Source organism: Gallus gallus, chromosome 12 (genome assembly GCF_016699485.2).
Source record: "Gallus gallus isolate bGalGal1 chromosome 12, bGalGal1.mat.broiler.GRCg7b, whole genome shotgun sequence".
Classification (NCBI taxonomy): domain Eukaryota; kingdom Metazoa; phylum Chordata; class Aves; order Galliformes; family Phasianidae; genus Gallus; species Gallus gallus.
The window spans coordinates 11463527-11481768 of NC_052543.1; the positions used below are offsets into that span (position 1 = coordinate 11463527).

At 49.3% G+C, this 18242-nt stretch overlaps 1 protein-coding gene across 7 annotated transcripts in view; it reads left to right on the forward strand.

Moving 5' to 3' along the window:
* Positions 1-18242, forward strand: part of PLXNB3 (plexin B3) — a 67458-nt gene that overhangs the window by 4899 nt on the left and 44317 nt on the right. For 2 of the 7 annotated variants that reach the window (XM_046899754.1, NM_001389285.2), the window contains exon 2: positions 11107-11168. The gene's annotated coding sequence lies outside the window, so the exon portion shown is untranslated. Of the gene's footprint in view, positions 1-29; positions 156-683; positions 4479-4948; positions 5102-11106; positions 11169-18242 lie in introns of those variants that run through there. The other 5 variants (XM_040646058.2, XM_040646059.2, XM_025154398.3 and 2 more) reach the window with 5 other exon arrangements.

An 18242-nucleotide genomic window follows, 5' to 3' on the forward strand; every position in this document is an offset into this window, starting at 1 on the left:
GATGATTTTTACCACCTAATGACCTATAGGCAGATCCATCTTGAGTTCATCTCCAGGCTGGTCTTCTGCGTGTGAGAGATGTTGTCCCTTCAGTGTGTTTTGGAAGCTGAGGTGAGGGAAGGAGCCCTGATCTTCTGGCAGCTGCCAGGGGAAAAGTAAGTATTACAGAACTTGCTTTCTGAGAGAGCAATGCAGTTTCTTTGCGATGAAGACTCACTGTGTGCATGAGTCAATTCCCTTCGTTTTTTGTGGGATGTAAAGGTCACTTTGTCTGCATCTGAACTATGACAAAATCAATAGTCTAATCAATTTCTAAAGTAGATTTAGTCTAAATGACTTCTGTTGTGTGCTGTGAGCTTTGATGTGTGAACGTGTCCCAAAAAGCCACCAGAACAGTCAATGCAGAGCATCGCAGCAAATAACCTCGCAGAGTTTGCAGGGGAGTTTTCAGTCCCATTCACTGTGTCCACAGGGCTTTTTTTTCCCTGCCCGGTCCCAGCACGGCTTCCTCCTGCTGTTCCCACTGAAAGAATGGATCCCTGAGAGCAACAAAAGCAGTCACGCAGTTCACTTGAGCAGTCATGCATAAAGATGGGCAGACTTTCTGCTGTGAAAACCAAAGGGCAGCCCCCCCCCCCCGCCACCAGTTTTCCATAGGTTCTCAGGAGGATGCTGAGGATCTCATACAGGAGGCCGGTGTCCCTGGCGTGCACCGGGTGCTGCTGTTCCCCTGGGCTGGGGCTGTCACAGCAGCCAGTCAGTGTACTGCTCTGCAAATAAGAAGGTAAGGAGCGATGATAGCCGTGCCTCGTTCCACACTGCCGGCTCAGAGTTGCTTTATTTTGAGGGATGTGAAGGGTTTGATACAGGTGTCTGTTTTCTACTGGAACAGCAGCGCAAGAGCTCTGTTCCTCATGGCGTGGGGTGCATGGCTGACGTGCACAAAAAGCATTAATCCTCTGTGCAGTCATCTTGAATAACTCGGATCTCTGGTGAGATTTACGAGGGGTAGTTATTGTTTTAAGTGTACACTGAGGGCTCAGTTCATTGTCGGAGCAACTGGAGGGAACCAGGTTAGAACACGGCAGCAGGTGGCTGCATCCATGTGATGTGCTTCTTTGGGAGTTTGGCTTGGAGCTGTGCACCAGTGTAAATAATTCATCTGTGCCAACATCAACAGCATGCCTCGTGATTACTTAAAAAAAAGGCTGATGCCTCTGAAATGCTGGGTTACGGGGGACGTGTCAGAAAGTGAAATATTTCTGGCTGTTGCCCTCACTGTCAGCGCTGAGCTCTGTGTTGTTCAGGACTTGTCAGGTTTCCAGAAATTAAAGTAACTTCTAGCACTGATTCAGCAGACAGTACGATGGCAAATCCTAAAGCACTGCTGGAAGTGACAGGTCTGTTGGGATTTTCTTGCTTGAAAAGCCTGAATAGTTTGTACGTCTTGGGCAGAATGGGAATGGGGTAGATGAGTAGTGAAGGTTTCCTTAGAGCTTCTGTAGAAATGCTTCAGTGGAGTCTGAGGAAGCTCCGTGCACTCATATAACTATCAGCTGACTGATTGGATCTTTGCAGTCTGTGATTCCTTCAGCTCCCTCCATTATGCTGCAGGATGGGTTCACTGAAGTAAAGGCCATTTGATGCAGGCAAGTATGGGTGTCAGTGTGCCAGAGATGCTACTGCTGCCCAGCAGGGTTTCACCAAAGCAGTGGCTCTGATGGTGATGTGAGTTTGGGGGAATGGCAATAAAATTGGTATTTAGGGGAGAAAGAAGTCCAAAGCTATTTGGGAGCCAAAGAAAGGTGCCTCGTGGCAGCCGACCTGACGAGACTGACCTGTTGATTGCCAGAGCGTATGGGGAGGTGACTTGGTTAAAGCACACACATAATTGACTCTGAGGAACTTCTCTGCTGGATTAAAGAGGAAAAAATTAATGGCTCAAGGCAGAAGGCAAATAAGAAATTAGACTGGCCTTATTGCCAGAATGACGGAGCCATCGGAGTGAACTGTTAGGATGTGCACTTCTGTTCTGGGCTCTGGCCTAGATGGTGCCAGCTGCTGCTGCACAGAACTGCTCAGAGGGTTTTGTGGCCATGTAAGCAGAGCGGTGCAGCGATGCGTGTGCTTTCTGCAGGTGGTTGGAGTGCTCTCACCTTGAATTACATGGCTCACACTAGTCCTGTTGCAATTGATTTCAGTTGTTCTGTGCTTTAGAAGTAACCTCGCCTAATGCAGCTGTTGTTCCTCACCCCTCTTTCTTAACTCCCAAACTCTGTGTCCAGATGCTTTACGTGGTGGGATTGGTGCATCCTGGGTGTGAAGAATCTTCTTTGTGACAGGAACATTAACTCGAGGCTTGTGCTTCAGGGTTACATCCTCTTGATGCTTCTCATGGTATTTCTTACTGTTACTGCTCTCTTTATCTTACTATTCTTGCTTTACTTAAACTTTCCACAAAAGTAGAGTTTTCATTAAGCATGTGACACATAAACCACTGTCTAAAATGAGGAGTGGCGTTCAATTCCAACAGCTTTCAAGGAATTTCAGTCTGTTTCATTAATCTGCTGTATTCAGTGCTGAAAATCCCACAGAAGTAAATGTGATAAACATCACAGTTTAGCCCATGGTTGTCTCAGAAGACCTTGTGGTTGTTTGCAGACTGATGGCTGATATACAGTTGTGTAGGGCTGGTTAAATCATTGAGCTCACGCAGCCTGATTGTTTGGGTGATGCAGGAGGGTGGATTTCCCTCAGTTGAAGCCAACCATCTCAGCTGAGACTGGATGTGAAGTGCTGTGTGCGATAGGTGTTCAAGAAAGGGGTGGCTGTCGCACCTGGGGACGTGGCGGAGTTGGGTTGATGGTTGGACTGGATGATCTGAGAGCTCTTCTCCAACCTTAATGATTCTGTGATAGGGGATGTGCCATACCAAGTGCGTTCTAAGACACCTCCAAGAAAAGTAGTTCGGAAAACAGACCTGAAGTCTGTGCGTTCCAGGGACCTGCAATTGGCAAATCATTAACTTTGTTCTGGATAGGTTAAGTAATGTGGCACTCGTTCTGTTTGGCTTCTGATTGACTGTGTAATGGCCAACATCAGCAGTCTCTGTTGTGCACTGGTCTGCGAAGTCTGCTAATGAACGCATTGGCAACATGAAACCAATGTTTGCACTGAAGAAATGTGCTTCTTGGGGCCATATGGTGGGTGGGAATATTAGGGTTGTGTTGTGATGCTGTGGTCGTTCATGTGTGACGCCTGGTGCTCTGGTGTTCCCCCAGACACGTAGCCGGGCTTGGGGCTGAAGGTGCTGCTTCGGACAACGTGTAACTGGTAGGCCAAAATGAGCACGAGGCCCGGAGCAGCAGACAGGCTCGCTATCTCATGCCCCACTACGATACCTTTGTTTCAGTAAATGAGATTTATTTGTAAGATACTGAGAGGCTTCTGCCAGTTTAAGAGTATTTGGTGCAGTCAGCTCTTTGCTTTCCTTCTGCTGTCTCAGCCCTGCCTTGGCTACTCCCTTCCTTTACTCACCAAAAGCAACAAAAAAGGTATTAAAGCAGCCCATCTAGTTGTTCTCATGCAATCTAGCAACTCTGAGTGCTGGAAGTTGGCCTCCTCCTGCTGTATGTCTGCTAACACTGGCCTCTGTTGTTTCCTTGTGCTGCTTTTGACAAATACTCTGTTTTGGTTTCTCTGTGAGAGCCGGTTGGCCCGTAAGTGTATGCCAACCCACCTCATTACTCTTTTTGAAAATCCTTCATCAGATCTTTTCTGTTATATGGTTGAAAAGGGGAGGAAAAAAGCTCGCTTCCCTTACCCCTGGAAACAGCAGCGTCCTTGTTCTGCTGGGCTGACTGCTGGCCACACCGATCCGTGCCATTTCCTTTGTCTTCGTTTATTTTAGAGTTCAGCTATAAGCTGTTTCAGGCCGGGCTATTTCTGTTCTGTATCTTTTGTACGATCTGTTACATGAATATCCTAAATGCTGAAGGAACTCTTCAGCAGAAACAGCCTGGTCTTAAACTACCAAGCATGGCAGGAGCGCGATGGTTGTTGCTCTCCAAGTGAAGCTCTGCGTTTTCGCTCTCATAAAACACTTTGGCAGGAGCATCCCCATGCAGAAGAATGCGTCGGTCAGGGCCAGAACCATGGCCGTTTTCCGTCTCCAAGCTGGCATTTGTCAGCCACGTGCCTTCTGCTCTCCACCTTTCCCCATTCCTCCTCAGCCCTGTGCTCCCCAGGGGCTCTGCAGCCCTGTTTGCTTTAAGTGGGAGGTGTTCGCCTTCCCTGCAGAACCCCCACTGCCAGCTAAACCCAGAGCAGCCACGTGGATTTACGAAGGCGTAGCGTGCCTCAGGAGTGCCCCTCCGTAGGAGCTGGGAGTGATGGAAGAGATCCTGCCTGATGTGGCATGTAGCATTCATTCTCCTTTCTCTTCACACAGACGCAAAGCAGGAATTCCCCGAAGCAAGGTAAGAAAAACAGCTCGCTCAGCTGACTCAGAATGAGACTCCAGTTAGGCTGCCTGGCGTGGAATCAAGGGGGTGGGTGATAGATGGAATTACAGGCGTGCAGTTTGAAGGGAGTTTTAGGTGGGAGATGACACTGAATTGCAGGAGCAGAGGGTTTGTGTGCTTTGGGTTAGTGCTAAGAGCTGGCATTCCTGAGTTACTGACTGGGGCTCTTTTCTGCGACTTGGCTGTGGGCCATTCGAATGCTTTGCACTTGAATGAAGAAAAGTTTCAATCTTTTTGGGTTTGCAGACTTCTCAGCGTTTTCAAATAGAGATACGCCAGTGGATTTGTTTTTCTAATTACCTTTAATTACGTTTGTAGACAACTAAAGCTGACAAACTACAAATTACAAATATCACCACCACAAGTGGTGAGCTCCATGGAATACCTTCACCTCTCCGTGATCCCTTCCAGCCATCTGAGCACAGCCTGCGTTTTCCTCTCTTGTCTGGCACACACACAGGCGCGTCTGAGCTTTTTTCTTTGATTTCTTGCAGATCTGAAACCGATCCCTCAGAAACTGCTGGGTGTTTGCACAGGGCAGAGCGGGCGGCTGGGCATTGGGGCTGACCAACTGCTCGGTAGGTGCAGAGCAGGCTGCGTTTATGGGGCATTGGTGCTGGGAAGGAATTTCCTTTCCTGGCTGAGGTAGAAAGACTGCCCGACGTACAGCTTTCTTCCTTTGCTTTAGCATTCTTTGAGGTTGTTTCCTATTTTACAAATGCATCTTTTGAGAACTGCCAGGAAAATGTCTCTCTCAAATGGAAATGGAAATTTCTGAGCTCAGAGGGATGAAAACCTTTGGGTCTGAGCTCACCGAGTGAAAAGAGGATTACCAACCAGCCATTCTTCTGCGTGCAAAGCAGCGGAGCAAAGTCTGCAGAGGCTCTCCGAAAGTTATTGGCTTTCCTCAGGAAGGGAACTTGTGAACAGAATTAAATGAGCTCAGTCCCATCCCATTCCCCACTGCCGGCGGAGAGAGCAGCGCAACTTTTAATTTGGTAGGTGCTCAAACAAGATGGAAGACTTTTCAAAGCAGATATCTTGGAAACCCGTGCAGAGCCAGTGTGCCTGGAGATAAGAGAATGAGTGGTTTTGTGGCTGCGTCTCGACCTGACAGAACGCAGGGTAAGGGAGGCAGTGCTGCTTTTTCCACAGCTATTTGAAGAGTTCCGAAAGGAGGATGGGCTGCTGGAGCAGATGCAGATGGCACGTTTTCTTTGGAGGGTGTAAAGCCTGCCAATGTGTAAACTGCATCTGAACTGAAAGACACGAGGCAAGGCCTGCACATCTCTCCCTCCTAATTACCACAGCTCAGCTGCTGCCGTCTCTTACACTTACATAGCTGAAAGGTGAAAATGACACTGTCTTGAACGGCAAAGCAATAGTAGGGAGACTCCCTTTTTTATTTTCTAAGCTGTATTCTGGATCAAAGAAGTTATTCAAGGGTATCCTGGGTTGTCCTGGCACATGTTACCTTTTCAAGGAGCTGGAAGATTTCTCCTCCTCGGTGTTCCATGAGAAATGGCGCCTGAGATTGTTGGCAGCAGTTCCTTTGGGTGCCAAATCCAGAAACGAGGCTTTCAGACCTCATCACTCGCAGCACCTAAAAAGGGAAAAGATGGACAGTTTGGAGTATGAGCTCCTCTTGGAGAAACAGGGACTTCAGGGGGGTGAGGATAGTGCTGTGGTTTGTGATTGCATTGCAGTGGTGAAGAAAGCTTGGAGGTAACCACAGCTCCCAGAGTGTCCCTGGAGGACAGTTCCGGATTGGGTGTCTCTGAAATCTCGTCTAGTTGTGGTCTCTGGCAGTCCTGCTGGTTAGCTATTAACTCGTTCAATATCCCCTCGCCCCTGGCCCTGCCCTGTTCCACTGTATTCCTGTAAAGCTGGTTTAAGAAACAGCTTTGTCAAAGTTTCTCTTCCTGCCTCTCCTCGTGCTCTGTCAGTCCCAGGAGAACGTGCTGGCACTGGTGCCTTTGCAGTCTGCCTTCTGTTGCCCTTTTGGCTCCGTCCCTTCCCCTCTGAGCAGCCCCTGGGGAGCCCCATCCTGGGGCAGGATGTGGGGTGGCTCTCGGCTGGGAAACTGAGCAGCAGGGGAAAGGCAAAACTGTGCTGAATAGCCCTGCTTTTTTTAGCTGAGAGGAGAATGTCCTCCTTCATATGCAGGCTCTTCCTGCTCATGCCCATGCATAGCCCCTTCCTGCTCACCACGTTCTCCTTTCTCTCGCTGCCTCGGGGCGGCATTCAGGTTGGAGCAGATCAGAAAGAGCAAACGGCATTAAGGAGCTTTCGGCAGCGGTGTTTGCCCTCTTTCTGCAGAGGACTCTGCTTTTTACGTGCTCACCTACCTGCTTGTGTTTCCTCTTGTAGGATGTTTCTTAGAGCACGCATCTTGTAGCTGCATTGGCCATACAGCTCTTCATTCCCTCCTGCAGCAGCCAGCTCCCTTGGCATTTTCACAGAGAGGGAATAAAAGTGGAAGCAATGGGATGCCTGTCTGGATCAGCCTGGGAAATGGTAGATTCCTCTCCAGAACCTTTTGCCTCAGACCCATTGCCAGAAGGCATCAAGATGCTGTTCTCTTCAAGCACGTGCAGTTCCGAAGCCAGAAATGTGCAGGAAGCTCCTGAACAACCATCAGCTGCAGGCCAGGCGGCGTGACCTGCTGCCTCCTGCAAGTTGATGAGCTGAAGAGCTGTGACTTCTGGATCTCATTTGTATTTGTAGCTGTGTTGCTTAAGGATGAGGTTTATTGGGTGATGGAGGCGGTAGGTGAGCAGTTGGGCTAGATGAACGTAAAGGTCTTTTCCAACCTTAATGATTTTATGATTCTACTGTAGGAATTTATCCAAAATCTGAGTCAGAAGAATTAGAATTTGCCTTAATGCTTTGGCAGGGAAGCGATTACCTTCTTTGCAGACCTTGTGCACAGGTTTCCTTTCTTCAGAGCATGAGAAATGTAAGGCAAATTGGAGTTGGGAGCTGAAAGGCATGTTGTCAGCAGAGGCATTGGGATGGACTCCAGCCCTGTGGTGCTCCCAAACAACAGCGGCGATGGGCTCTTGGAGCCAGCAGCCCAGTCTCAGCTCTGGATCAGCCTTCCACAAGTGACCTCTGTCCCTGGATGGGAGCATAAAGAGCCTCAGTGAGCTCGGGCTGAGCTGGGCTTCTGCCTGTCTGCTCTGGGGAGAGAGTAACCTCGGTGTTCCCGGCCCCTGGCCGCTCTGAGACTGCTTGCTTGGTTTAGCTGCCAAAAAAAGACATCTGAAAAGTATACATTGCTCTGCTGCGTCCCAGCTTCTGTAAAATACAGGTTATGGTTCGTTCCTGTGTGTGGTGCTGGGTAATCTTGCAGAAGAGAGGACGGCGCTGCTGCAGCTATCAGCACAGCACAGTGAGGTCTTGGTTGTGCTCGGGCTCCAGAGTGCTATTCTGGGCGTTATTAACTGGATTATGTTACACGAAGGGCTCTGGCGGCGTGGAGCCGCTCTCAGGTTGTTAACTGTTTCTATGAAGCTCTGCATTTAGAGCTCTGTGTGGCAGAGGGTGATGCTGGCCAGGCGCTCCCACAGCTCCATGGTCTGTGTGTCTGCAGGGCATGGGAGGGTTTGCGTTTGGCTTGCACGAGGGTGAGCTCAGAACGTGCTGACTTGTGCATGCTGTGTGCATTAATGGCTTCAGTGTAGCTGTTGTGTAGCTGCAGGTGCTGTGGCAGAGAGGCTTCGTGTACGGAAGTGCAGCAGAAACCCTACAGCGTGGTTGTTGGTCAGAGCGAATGGTGGGATGCCATCGAACATGGGCTCGTGTGATTCCTGACAGCCCGCGTCCCTGAATGAGCATTGCTGAGATTGGGTTCAGTTTCGGATGAAAGCAGCTGTGGAGGTACCAAAGGGCCGTCCTGGATCTGTGTGGTTTCTGTTGTTTTGCTTGTTTGCATTCAGAGGGAAGGTGGATATCCCGGCTTTTGTGGAAGCAAAACCAGAACCCAAACAATCACAAAGGAAACCCTCTGCTAGGTTTGGTGACCCAAGCAAAATGGTGCCTAATTAGTGAGAACCCTAATGGTTTTCCTGGTGGGATCCGCGCATCTGTTCACCATCAGAAGTGCAGGGAGAGGTCGGGGATGGTGTGCAGCCCGGGCCTGGCAGCAGCACTCTGCCAGCGGAGCTGTGCTGAGCTTGGGGCACAGGTGGCCGTGCAGCAGAGCTGTGGCCCTGGGACAGGGGCTGTGGTTGTGCCAGTGGGAGAGCACTCCTGGCCCCGAGGTGTGGGCGTGCTTCCTTCTGCTGCTTTGTGTTAAAAATGGTGAACTCTGACACGGGGAGGCAGTTTGCATGGTCGAAGCCATTGAAACAGGAGGGAGTGCTGGCGGTGGTTGGAGGAGGTAGAGTCAGGCAGGGCTACAAAGGGGCAGCAGTGGGAATCGGTACCAAAAATGAATTTTGCGTGAGTGGGGCGTGAAAGGGTAAATAGTCCTTCAGATCAGGTTCTGCTCCTGAGCCCTTCTCCACAATTTCCTACAATGTAAACACCAGATCTCCAAGCGTGACAGCGCTGGGGATGAGCTCCCACCCAGCTACTGGGCTCCTACTGGGGACCAACTGTGTTGGGAGACCCCCTGGCCCCCCAGCGGGGCGGCGTGGCTCTTGGAAGGCAGCGGGGCTGTGGTCCTGGGGCGGAAGGTGGGAGGAGGGCTGGGCCTGCACTGCTCCCCCTGCCCCCGGCTGCCAGGGAGTGACAGCTTGTGGGCAGGCAGCCAAGCTGGGAAAGGAGGAGTGTGTGAGGCCTTCGGCTTTCTCATGCTTTATCAGGCTGCGAAGAATAGCTCGATATTCAGTCGGTGTCGGTGCGGGTCAGGAGAATGGAAATGCAAACTTTAACTCCTGACACGCCGGGGGAAGGGCTGACCGCCGGAGCGAGGGCTGCTTCCCGAGGCTTTCCGTGCAGCGAGAGCCTTTCCGAGCTGTGCCCTCAGCTCACCCGTGTCACGGGGGCCACCCCCAGCAGGGACACGTTGGCCGGGGGCAGCGGGCCGGGGACGGTCCCAGCGCTGATGGAGCGCTGCATGGCAGCACACAGGGAGTTAAGTGCTGCCAGTGGCTGAGGGTGAGCCCACCTCGGGGTGCCGAGCTCCATTCCCACGGCTGAGGCCGGGGCTGGGGGAGGGCCCCTGGGGGCTGGGAAGCATCACCAGGCTCCTGCGGGCCTGTGTGGGGCTGGGAGTGAGCAGAGCCGCCAGGCAGGAGCTGCTGCATTGTCACCACTCGGCCACGTCCCCTGGGGGAGACCCTCCTGTGGGCAGATGGAGGGGGCCTGTGGGCAGACACCCCGCCAAGGTGTCTGAGAGAAAGGAGAGCGGGATCAGAACGTCCAGCCCCTGGAAATGCTCTGAAGCCCAAGGCAGCCGCTGTGAGTGGAACCCAGCAGCGGTGTCAGGGAGAGATGAGCCCTGGGCTCGGGGTTTAATTCTGCTGGGCTGTGCTCGTGGTGTGCCAAGAAGTGTGGCCGGAGGTTGGGTTTCAGTCTGTGCAGGGCTGACTGGCCTTGCTCCCGTCCCGGATCCTCTCTGGAGAGGAGAGGCTCTAGGAGCTCTGGAGAGGCTCTAGGAAGTGTCTGCGAGATGAAAGCTTGCTTTATTTATTTATTTGTTTGTTTGTGCGTGGCCATAGGGGTCAGCAGCTAACAGTGAGATAAGAGTCTGCATAAATACACTGTGAACACCAAAATAGGTAGAGATTCCCCTTCTGAGTCTCACTGATGGTTAACACCAGCACCCGAACGACGCTGTTAGGCAGCAGCCCTCATCCAGCTGCCTGCACACAGCCGTGGCCGAGCTTTGCTTTGCAGCATGCTGCAGCTCTGCGCTCTGTCCTCTCCCCCCGGCAGCGGGGATGTGGCTGACGCATGCTCTCGGTGCAGGGAAGCACAAAGAGCGGCTTGGGGCTGCAGCAATAGCTTGGGACCCAGGTGCAGTGAGAATGCACCGGCTCCTGCGGGGACGGAGGGTGTGTTCCCATTGTGTGTGCTCCTGTTGGCTTCTGTCAAGCTTCCCCTCATTATTCCTGCCTTGAGCTGTCTCGGCCCCAAGGCAAAGCATCCAGAAGGCTCTGTAGGCATTGCCCTTGAGAGACGTGCGGTCCTTGGAGAATGGCTGTTCAAGGGAAGCACGGCAGTGGGCTGAATTGAGGCTGTTTCAGGCTGCGCAGCTCTGAGCTAATCTCCCAGAGGCAGAGACATTACTCACCAATCAGGAATGTGTCTGTATTTTTCCTAATGAGAACAAAACATTTTATCCCTGTTCATTAGTGAGGAGTTAGGGTGTACCGTTGCCATGCCAACAGACTCCTCTCCCCTGCAGACACACTGGGGGTGTCTTCCGTGCCATGTTTGGAAGGGTGAACGGGAAGGCTTGTTCTGGCGAGAAAAAGATCCCATTGTTTTCCCAGGGCTGCCTGGACTTTGTGCAGCTGGCCAGCCCTTGCCTCCTCAGGGGGAAGGGAGCCACTGCAGGAGTCAAGTGCAACAGAGGTTCAATTTGTTGGAAAAAGAGTCTTTACACTTCATGTTATGTTGTTTTTTCCAGCTTGAAGCATACTCTTCAGTAAGAGAAATGAAGGTGTCTCAACGTTCCCCAGAGTCCAGATGGTAAGCAAAACGCGCCGGGGGTCAGCACTGGGACACCCATGGACTGCTGCAGCCCGCCGGGCTCCTCCACGTTCCTCATTGGCCCTTTGTGCAGCCTCAGTTGTGCCAGGTGGCCTCTTGCTGCTGCTGGGTAATGAATAAGTTCACCTGATGGGCATCACCACCTGTGATTAGCGGGCAGGTGGGTTTACCAGGCATGCGGGCCATTGGAGAGAGCGAGTGGCAGCATGTGAGAATGCACACTTGTTCCTTTTATGTACGGAGCTCCTACCAAGGACAGAGGGCATCTCAGAAGCTGTGATCTGTAGGGCTCTGGTGTAAAGAGAATTATTAACTCCAAAGATTACCTGCCCATTTTCTTGTCTCTGTCTTGGTTCTGCACCCCTCCCCCCCACCCCTTTCCCAAGGGACCAGTTGGGATGTGCGGACTGCAGCGGTGTGTACACCTCCTGCTAGTCCTCTGCAGCTCTGGTGCTACAATTCCACCCCTACTGCGATGTAAAGTAACTTGCAAATTAGAATTCTCTGTACAAGGTAATGAGCTTAATCTGCAGAAAGAAACAAACAAGTGTGCTACTTTCTGATGGTGCTCTGTGGCCAGAAGTGGGCTGGTGAGTGTGACTAAACCTGAAGACAGTGTGCTGGAGCAGGGTGATGTGTATATCTGGCTGTCAGTCGCTTTGCAGCACGGCGAGATGCTTTGTGCTGGCTGAGCTCAGTGGTGTTGACAGCTACAGACCCTGGAAGAAATGTCTCCTGAAACTGGAGTTCTCCTTTCAGGCTGCACGCTGTTCAGCTGCCTAGCTGCAACTCCTGTTCCCATTCACCTGGCAAAGCACTGAGTGAACGTGTGGAGTTTGAATACTGGAGTTTGAATATCAAATGGAGGGTGGTACAGCAGAGATCCCAGACTAAACGAGCTGCTGGAGATCTGCAGATCTGCATGAACTTCTGGCTGGGGAGTGAAACCCTGGCACCTGGACACGAGCTGCTGGCTTAGATGAGTCACCGGCTGTTGCAGTGAAGAGATGAATATCACTTGAGAGCACGGGAGCCCTTCATCAGAAAGTATTCTGCTTGTTGGACCTGCAGCTGTAGCAGCAGGAGGGTTCCATAAAAACAAAAGCAGTGAACAAAGCCAGACAGCATCCTCTAGCCCAGGCTTCTGTGTGTGTGCAGCTTGTTTGATTCCAGTTTGGTTGTGGAGCTAGATTAAAGTCTTGAATGTTAAGGAGCAGGCTTTATGAAAACCTGTTTTGATCTGGAGCCTCTGTGAATAAATCTTGAGTGCATACAGCACACGTACAGGGATTGGTGAGTCGGGTTTGCTCAGCTTTTTGCTGGCTCTGGGCAGTTCAACTAAATCACAGCTGTTTGAAATGGGGAAGGAGTAAGTACTTGAGATGATTTGAATTCAGTCTTTTCTGGGTCCCTGCTTTTAGGGTACATAAAAACTAAAAGACCACAGGGAGGACTGCGTGCTGCGTATATGCGGTTGTATTCTTTGAGATAACCAGCTGATTCTGTCCAGACCCTACTGAAACAGTGCCCCAGCAGAACTGCACTGGAAGAAATGGTTTTTAGCCCATTTAAGTGCAGAACATCGTGGCTGAACAAACTAACTTCTGGAATGCGAGTTACGGTTATTATCCAAGTCGCGCTCTGCTTCATTCTTGTGCAGCACGAGTAGCAACTCGGTGTTACCTAGGAGAGTGCTGTTTGTTCCCTTCTCTTCTCTCTTCCTCCTTTTTAAACAGCGTAGGGGGTGATTTCTGCCCTACTTTGTATCCCACCTTTTTTTTTTTTTTCCCCTTTATATTAAAGACAAACACACAACTGCTGTGCTGTGGGCAAGGCAAGAACCGGGAGAAACCCTTTGCTTTTGGGGCAGGGGACATGTTTTTCCCTAGGAGGAAACTGTGATGCTGCATTTTGGCTGTAGACATTCCTTTCCCATTGCTCTCCATGCCTGGCAGGCAGCTGTGTGTGCTGTGCTCTGCAGAGTGCTCAGAATAGTGATGTTTTGGGTATTTCTAGGCCACATACTTCATCTGTGGTGTAAAGGCTCTGTATAACTACCTCAGACTCCTTGTTCAGCTCACAATATGACGTTTCTTGGTCTTGCATCTTATTGACTCATAGTTCTGTTTCTGAGATGTCTGCTGCATGCTGAGCTGCTCTTCACGAGAAGTGTATGCTCTATTCATTTAATTATTTCTCCCTGTAATAACAAGGTTTTTGTTTCAAAAGTGTGCGAGCTTCTCTGAGTATAAAAATGCTGCAGGTGGACACACACCACAGTGGGATGAAGGACAAAATTCCTACATTTTGCTTCTAAAAGCACTGCAGGTGATACCTGTACCATGTCTACGTGAGAATGAACACTTGTGTTATGTTTCAGTGCAGTTTTTATGTGACTTCCAGGGCTGGAATGGTTTGATGTCACCAAAGATGCAGACAGCGCTCCCATACTGTGTTCTGGAAGCTCAGCTCATAGGGAGAGCCGAGTGCCTGCCCCTAAAGTAGCAGAAGAGATGAGAATGGTTGGGCTCTGCTTTGTTAGAAGAACATTTGAGTCCTTTGTGCTGTTTGGTAGCCACCACCCTGACAGGAGGGTTCTCCCCTTTGGTTGGAACCAGTTGTGGGTTCTTTGGGGAGTGAGCTGGTCCTCCTTGGTAGCCTGAAATTGTGAGGTAGGCTTATATTTAAAAAAAAAACAAAACACAAACGTTGTCAGCACTAAGGATTGTAATGTTAAATAATTCATTGGCTGCCTTTTGAATTGTTTGGTTTTAATGACCTCGCCTCTTTTTCTCTAATTCTAGAGACACTTCTACATTCCTGTAACCTAAAAAGGCTTGTTTGACTCCTAATAGTGAAACTGGCGAAGGGCAGAAAAGCCAGATATTTCAGCCTGACAGGAAAGGTTAGGTTGCCTGGCAGGAGACGCATATATGCAGACTGAATTCTTATATCTGATAATCAAGAATGTAGGAAGCAATTAGGATGGATTGCTGCATTTGTAGGAAAAAAAAAAAAAAACACAAAGGATTTTTCAGGATTTGTGACAAAAACAACATCCAAACCCAGATATGTTAGTATGACTGCAAAAGAACAAGGTCCGGTAAGGATATTGTTGCTTTATGTAGCATCAGGAAATCACTGAATACTGTGCCTGTAGTTGAGGGAAAAAATAATGGATTGAAATATTCATAAAGAATATGTGGTAGAATAAAGAGGGCAAACAGTCTCTATCACAAGGAATAGCCTTCGTTAGGCTGGGTGAGATGAAGTATAAGGAGGTCATTTATAGTTTCGAAGTAATGATGCAGAGAGAATTCTTGAAAAATGCCCACTGTTCTGAAGGAAGATCATAGAATCGTAGGATGGCCGGGGTTGGGAAGCACCACAGTGATCATGGAGTTCCAACCCCCTGCTATGTGCAGGGTCGCCAACCACCAGACCGGGCTGCCCAGAGCCACATCCAGCCTGGCCTTGAATGCCAGAAGATGCAGTTGAATGCTGTGTTAGAGGAGCAGCAGCTATTTTTTGCCTCTTCCTTGAGTGTGGGAGAAGCATAAGTGTGAATAGGCATTGAACGGAGCTAGGTGTAGTAGGCTTAAAAACAAATAAAGACTCAGTCCTTGATGTGTGCGGGTAGCCTGGGAAGCTCCTTGCCACAGGATGTTGTGAATGCCAAACATCTGTGTGTATTTGAGGGCACAGGGCAGTTCCACAGAAGAAGGAGCTATTGAAGGTTCCTAAATGCATGGAACCCACCTCTGTCCCAAGAAGTTCCTGAGCTGCACATCATTGCAACCAGGGAGAGTGTTCAGGGAGGCAAAGTGCTGCTGTGTGCTTACTTCATTCTTACGGCTTCAGGCCATCACTGGAGCTGGAAGGGCTGCAATCTGGTTTGTCGGAACTGGGAAGGGGGAGAGAAATGAAAATAAAACCTGTAAAAACAGAAACCAGCACAGCTCGTGGCTCGAGTTCCTGCTGCGCTGCGGGTGATGCGCTGCCTTGCTGAAGGCACTGCCTGGGAGATCTTAAAGCCTGCGGACTATTGACCTGGGGCTGGAGTGTATATACTGGGAAACTACAGCTCGGGAGGGTGGTGTGAAGGTGCCCATTCTAAGCAGGAAAGCTGACATTTTCCCTTCACCTTTGGTGTGTGCTGTTCCTTGCTGCTCTGAGATGCTGTGTTTTTTACTAAGTTACAGAGACTGACTGCCAATAGCCTGAATCTTCTTGGTGTGATTTCCCCTCTTTAAATAGTGTTTCTTGCTTGGTAGTGCACTGTAACTTAATCTGAACTAAAATGAGTGATATGCAGATCTATCAACAATACAGTCTGTGTTCCAAATGTTTTCAAACTAAAAATGCCATGGCCTATGTGAGGTTTGGGCTTTTTGGAAGTTCTTGAAACACTGATGTTATTTTAGGTCTTGTCTAAACATTTAAAAATAACAGGGCTCAGTTCTAGGTGCTTCACCTTTGCAAGTCTGGCCTTGCACTTGGTTTTAGATGCTTACCCAGATCTGCAGAGAATGCAGTGAAGGATGAGATGTTTCTTTGAACATTTCCTTTCCCTTTCAGCAGGATGAGAGCTATGCCAACCTGTCCGTCTTTTTGTCCGTAGGCTCTCTGCTGTTGGATATTGTCCCATTTTTCTCCTCTTTGTTGGGTAACTTTGCTCCTGTGGTCCTTGGGGAACAGCCACGGGAGGCTGACTGGTAGCAGAATATACAGTTTAGCTTCTTGGAGGCTCTTAAGACTCAAAACTCAGCTCATATATTTGGGAAAATTGTAGCCTGTTTGCAAAGATGCAGAAGCCAATATGCCTATGTCCCACGTCCTGCAGCAAAAGTCACTCCATGGGCTGGCAGAGAACTTCTGTGCTCAAATTTCCATTGTGTGTTAATAATACGCTTTAACTTGTGGTTAGCCCTGAAGTGGTCAAGCAGTTGGACTTGATGTCCTTTGTAGTTCCCTTCCAACTGAACGATTCAGTAATGCAATTTCCAGTTCATAATGATGCACATGTTAAGGAGAGCAACTTTATCTTAGATCTTTTTAATGCTTTAAGTGTTTCTTCCTGTTCTTGAACAAAAAATTGTTTGCATTTGTTTGCAAATATTTTTCACTTTCTTCATGTGTCCTTTGCTGGACTACGTTAAGTTTTGTTCCCTTTTAGTAGACTATTACACTATGATCTTGACAGGTCGCACCTAAACTCACTGCTGTTCCTAATAAACTACTGTACATCTGGTTTTCCTGTTTTCTGGGTGCTTTTGCCCAGGGGTCACGCTGGCAAGATAACACTCTCTTGAAATGCCGACAGTCAGCCAGTTATACTGGCTGCTGTGCCTGCTCGTAGGAGTTTGCATTTCCAGACTAGTGTTGCAGTTTATGCAACAGACTTGTTGGTGCATCTCTGTGTCCCTAGGGTGAAGATCTGGGCTTCCCTGAAAGGCAGAGGGAAGAGCCAGTCAGTCCTGTCCAGCTAGTGACTGTCAGACTGCTCAGGTAGGTGGATTGCAAACCAGATGGAGAACAGTCTGAACCAAAAAGTCTTTAAAATTCATGGCTACCTTGAAGAGGTAACTGGTTCTGAACCACAGAGCTCTGAAGACAGCACCAAAAAACCTTTTTCAGCCCTGAACTGGGACTGGGAGCTCTAATATCTTACTAGAGAAAGTTAGGTTGTCCTTGATTTGAATGCAGGTAAGAACAGAAGCTCACATTACAAAGCCATGGTGGGTGAATTTTGTCTTGTAATTAAAATTCCTTGTTCTGGTTAAGGTGTAAGGACCCGTCTGTGCGACTACATATTAACAAAGTGACTGCAGAACTCTTGCTCCAGATGGCTTATTTCTTCACATACCAAATCCTGCAGCATCCTAGCCTTCTGCTTCCTTTGCCACTCAATGTTCACATCACACTGTATCACCCCTCTAGCCTGTAGATCCGTAGAAGTCTGAAGGAAAAGCATTGACTGATGCCTCATGGACTGCAGTAGACCTACCTCTGTATGCAGTCTGGTGCTCTGAATTTTATTGCTGAAACGAGAACTTCCACATCTGGACAATGGCTGGGGTGTAGGGCTGTGATGGTAGGGCAGAAGAGCACATTGCATCACTGCTGCTAGCCTTTAGCCTTCTGGTTCCTTGGCCATAGGCGCCTTGAGAGCTCTTCAGTTCATGTGCCAGCGCTCTGTCTTGGGCTAAATTGGGGAATGCTGGATAGCAAAGATCCCAGTCTGTGTAGTTGAAGGTAGTTGCTTGGAGCTGTTGAGACTGGTGTGAAATTGATCCTGGCTCTCAAGTCTGCATCTTGTTCACTCTTCTGCAGTGGAAGCCTGGGAACTGCTGTGTTTTCTATGTGTTATGAGCAACTTGAGAAGTTCCTCGGGCTTTTGAACTGCTTGGTGCTCTACTTTCTGGTTTTGGCCTGATGGGAGCTTTGGTACTGAGTTCTGGAGATGGGAGAAAACATCTAGGTGCACCAACTCGGATTGTTATGGAGCAGACCTGTTTTAACCTAATTACCAGAATACTGAGCCGAATAGTTCATAGCTGACTGCTGATAGTCTCCCAGGCTTAAGTACTAATTTATGGAAGATTAATTGATCAAAGCTTCATTTCTGATAAAATGAGTTGAGTAATACGAGATAGAATGTAACCAGCTTGGTTTGAAGGCAAACCACAAGCAGGTTGTGGTGGTGGTGTGGAATTCAGATGATTTTGCTGTCTGTTCTGGGTGGGAGGAGATAAATGCAACTCGTGTGGTTGCATTGCATTGCATTTATTTGCATATTACTGACTGTATTCATGGCTGCAGCCAGAACTGCTGACGCTGTTGGAGTGATGGGGGAAGACTGTCAAACTGCTGTCAGGCTGTGTGCTCTCCAGGGAGTTACTGGAGAGGGCAGAAGAATGAATCTTATTTGAAATGAAGGAAAACTCCGTGGAGAAGAATTTGTTCCTCCCCGCCTTTGGGTACATTAACTCTTCATAGAGCTGTTGTGGAACTAAACAATTTGAAGGCTTCTGAGGTGCTGAGCTATGAGCT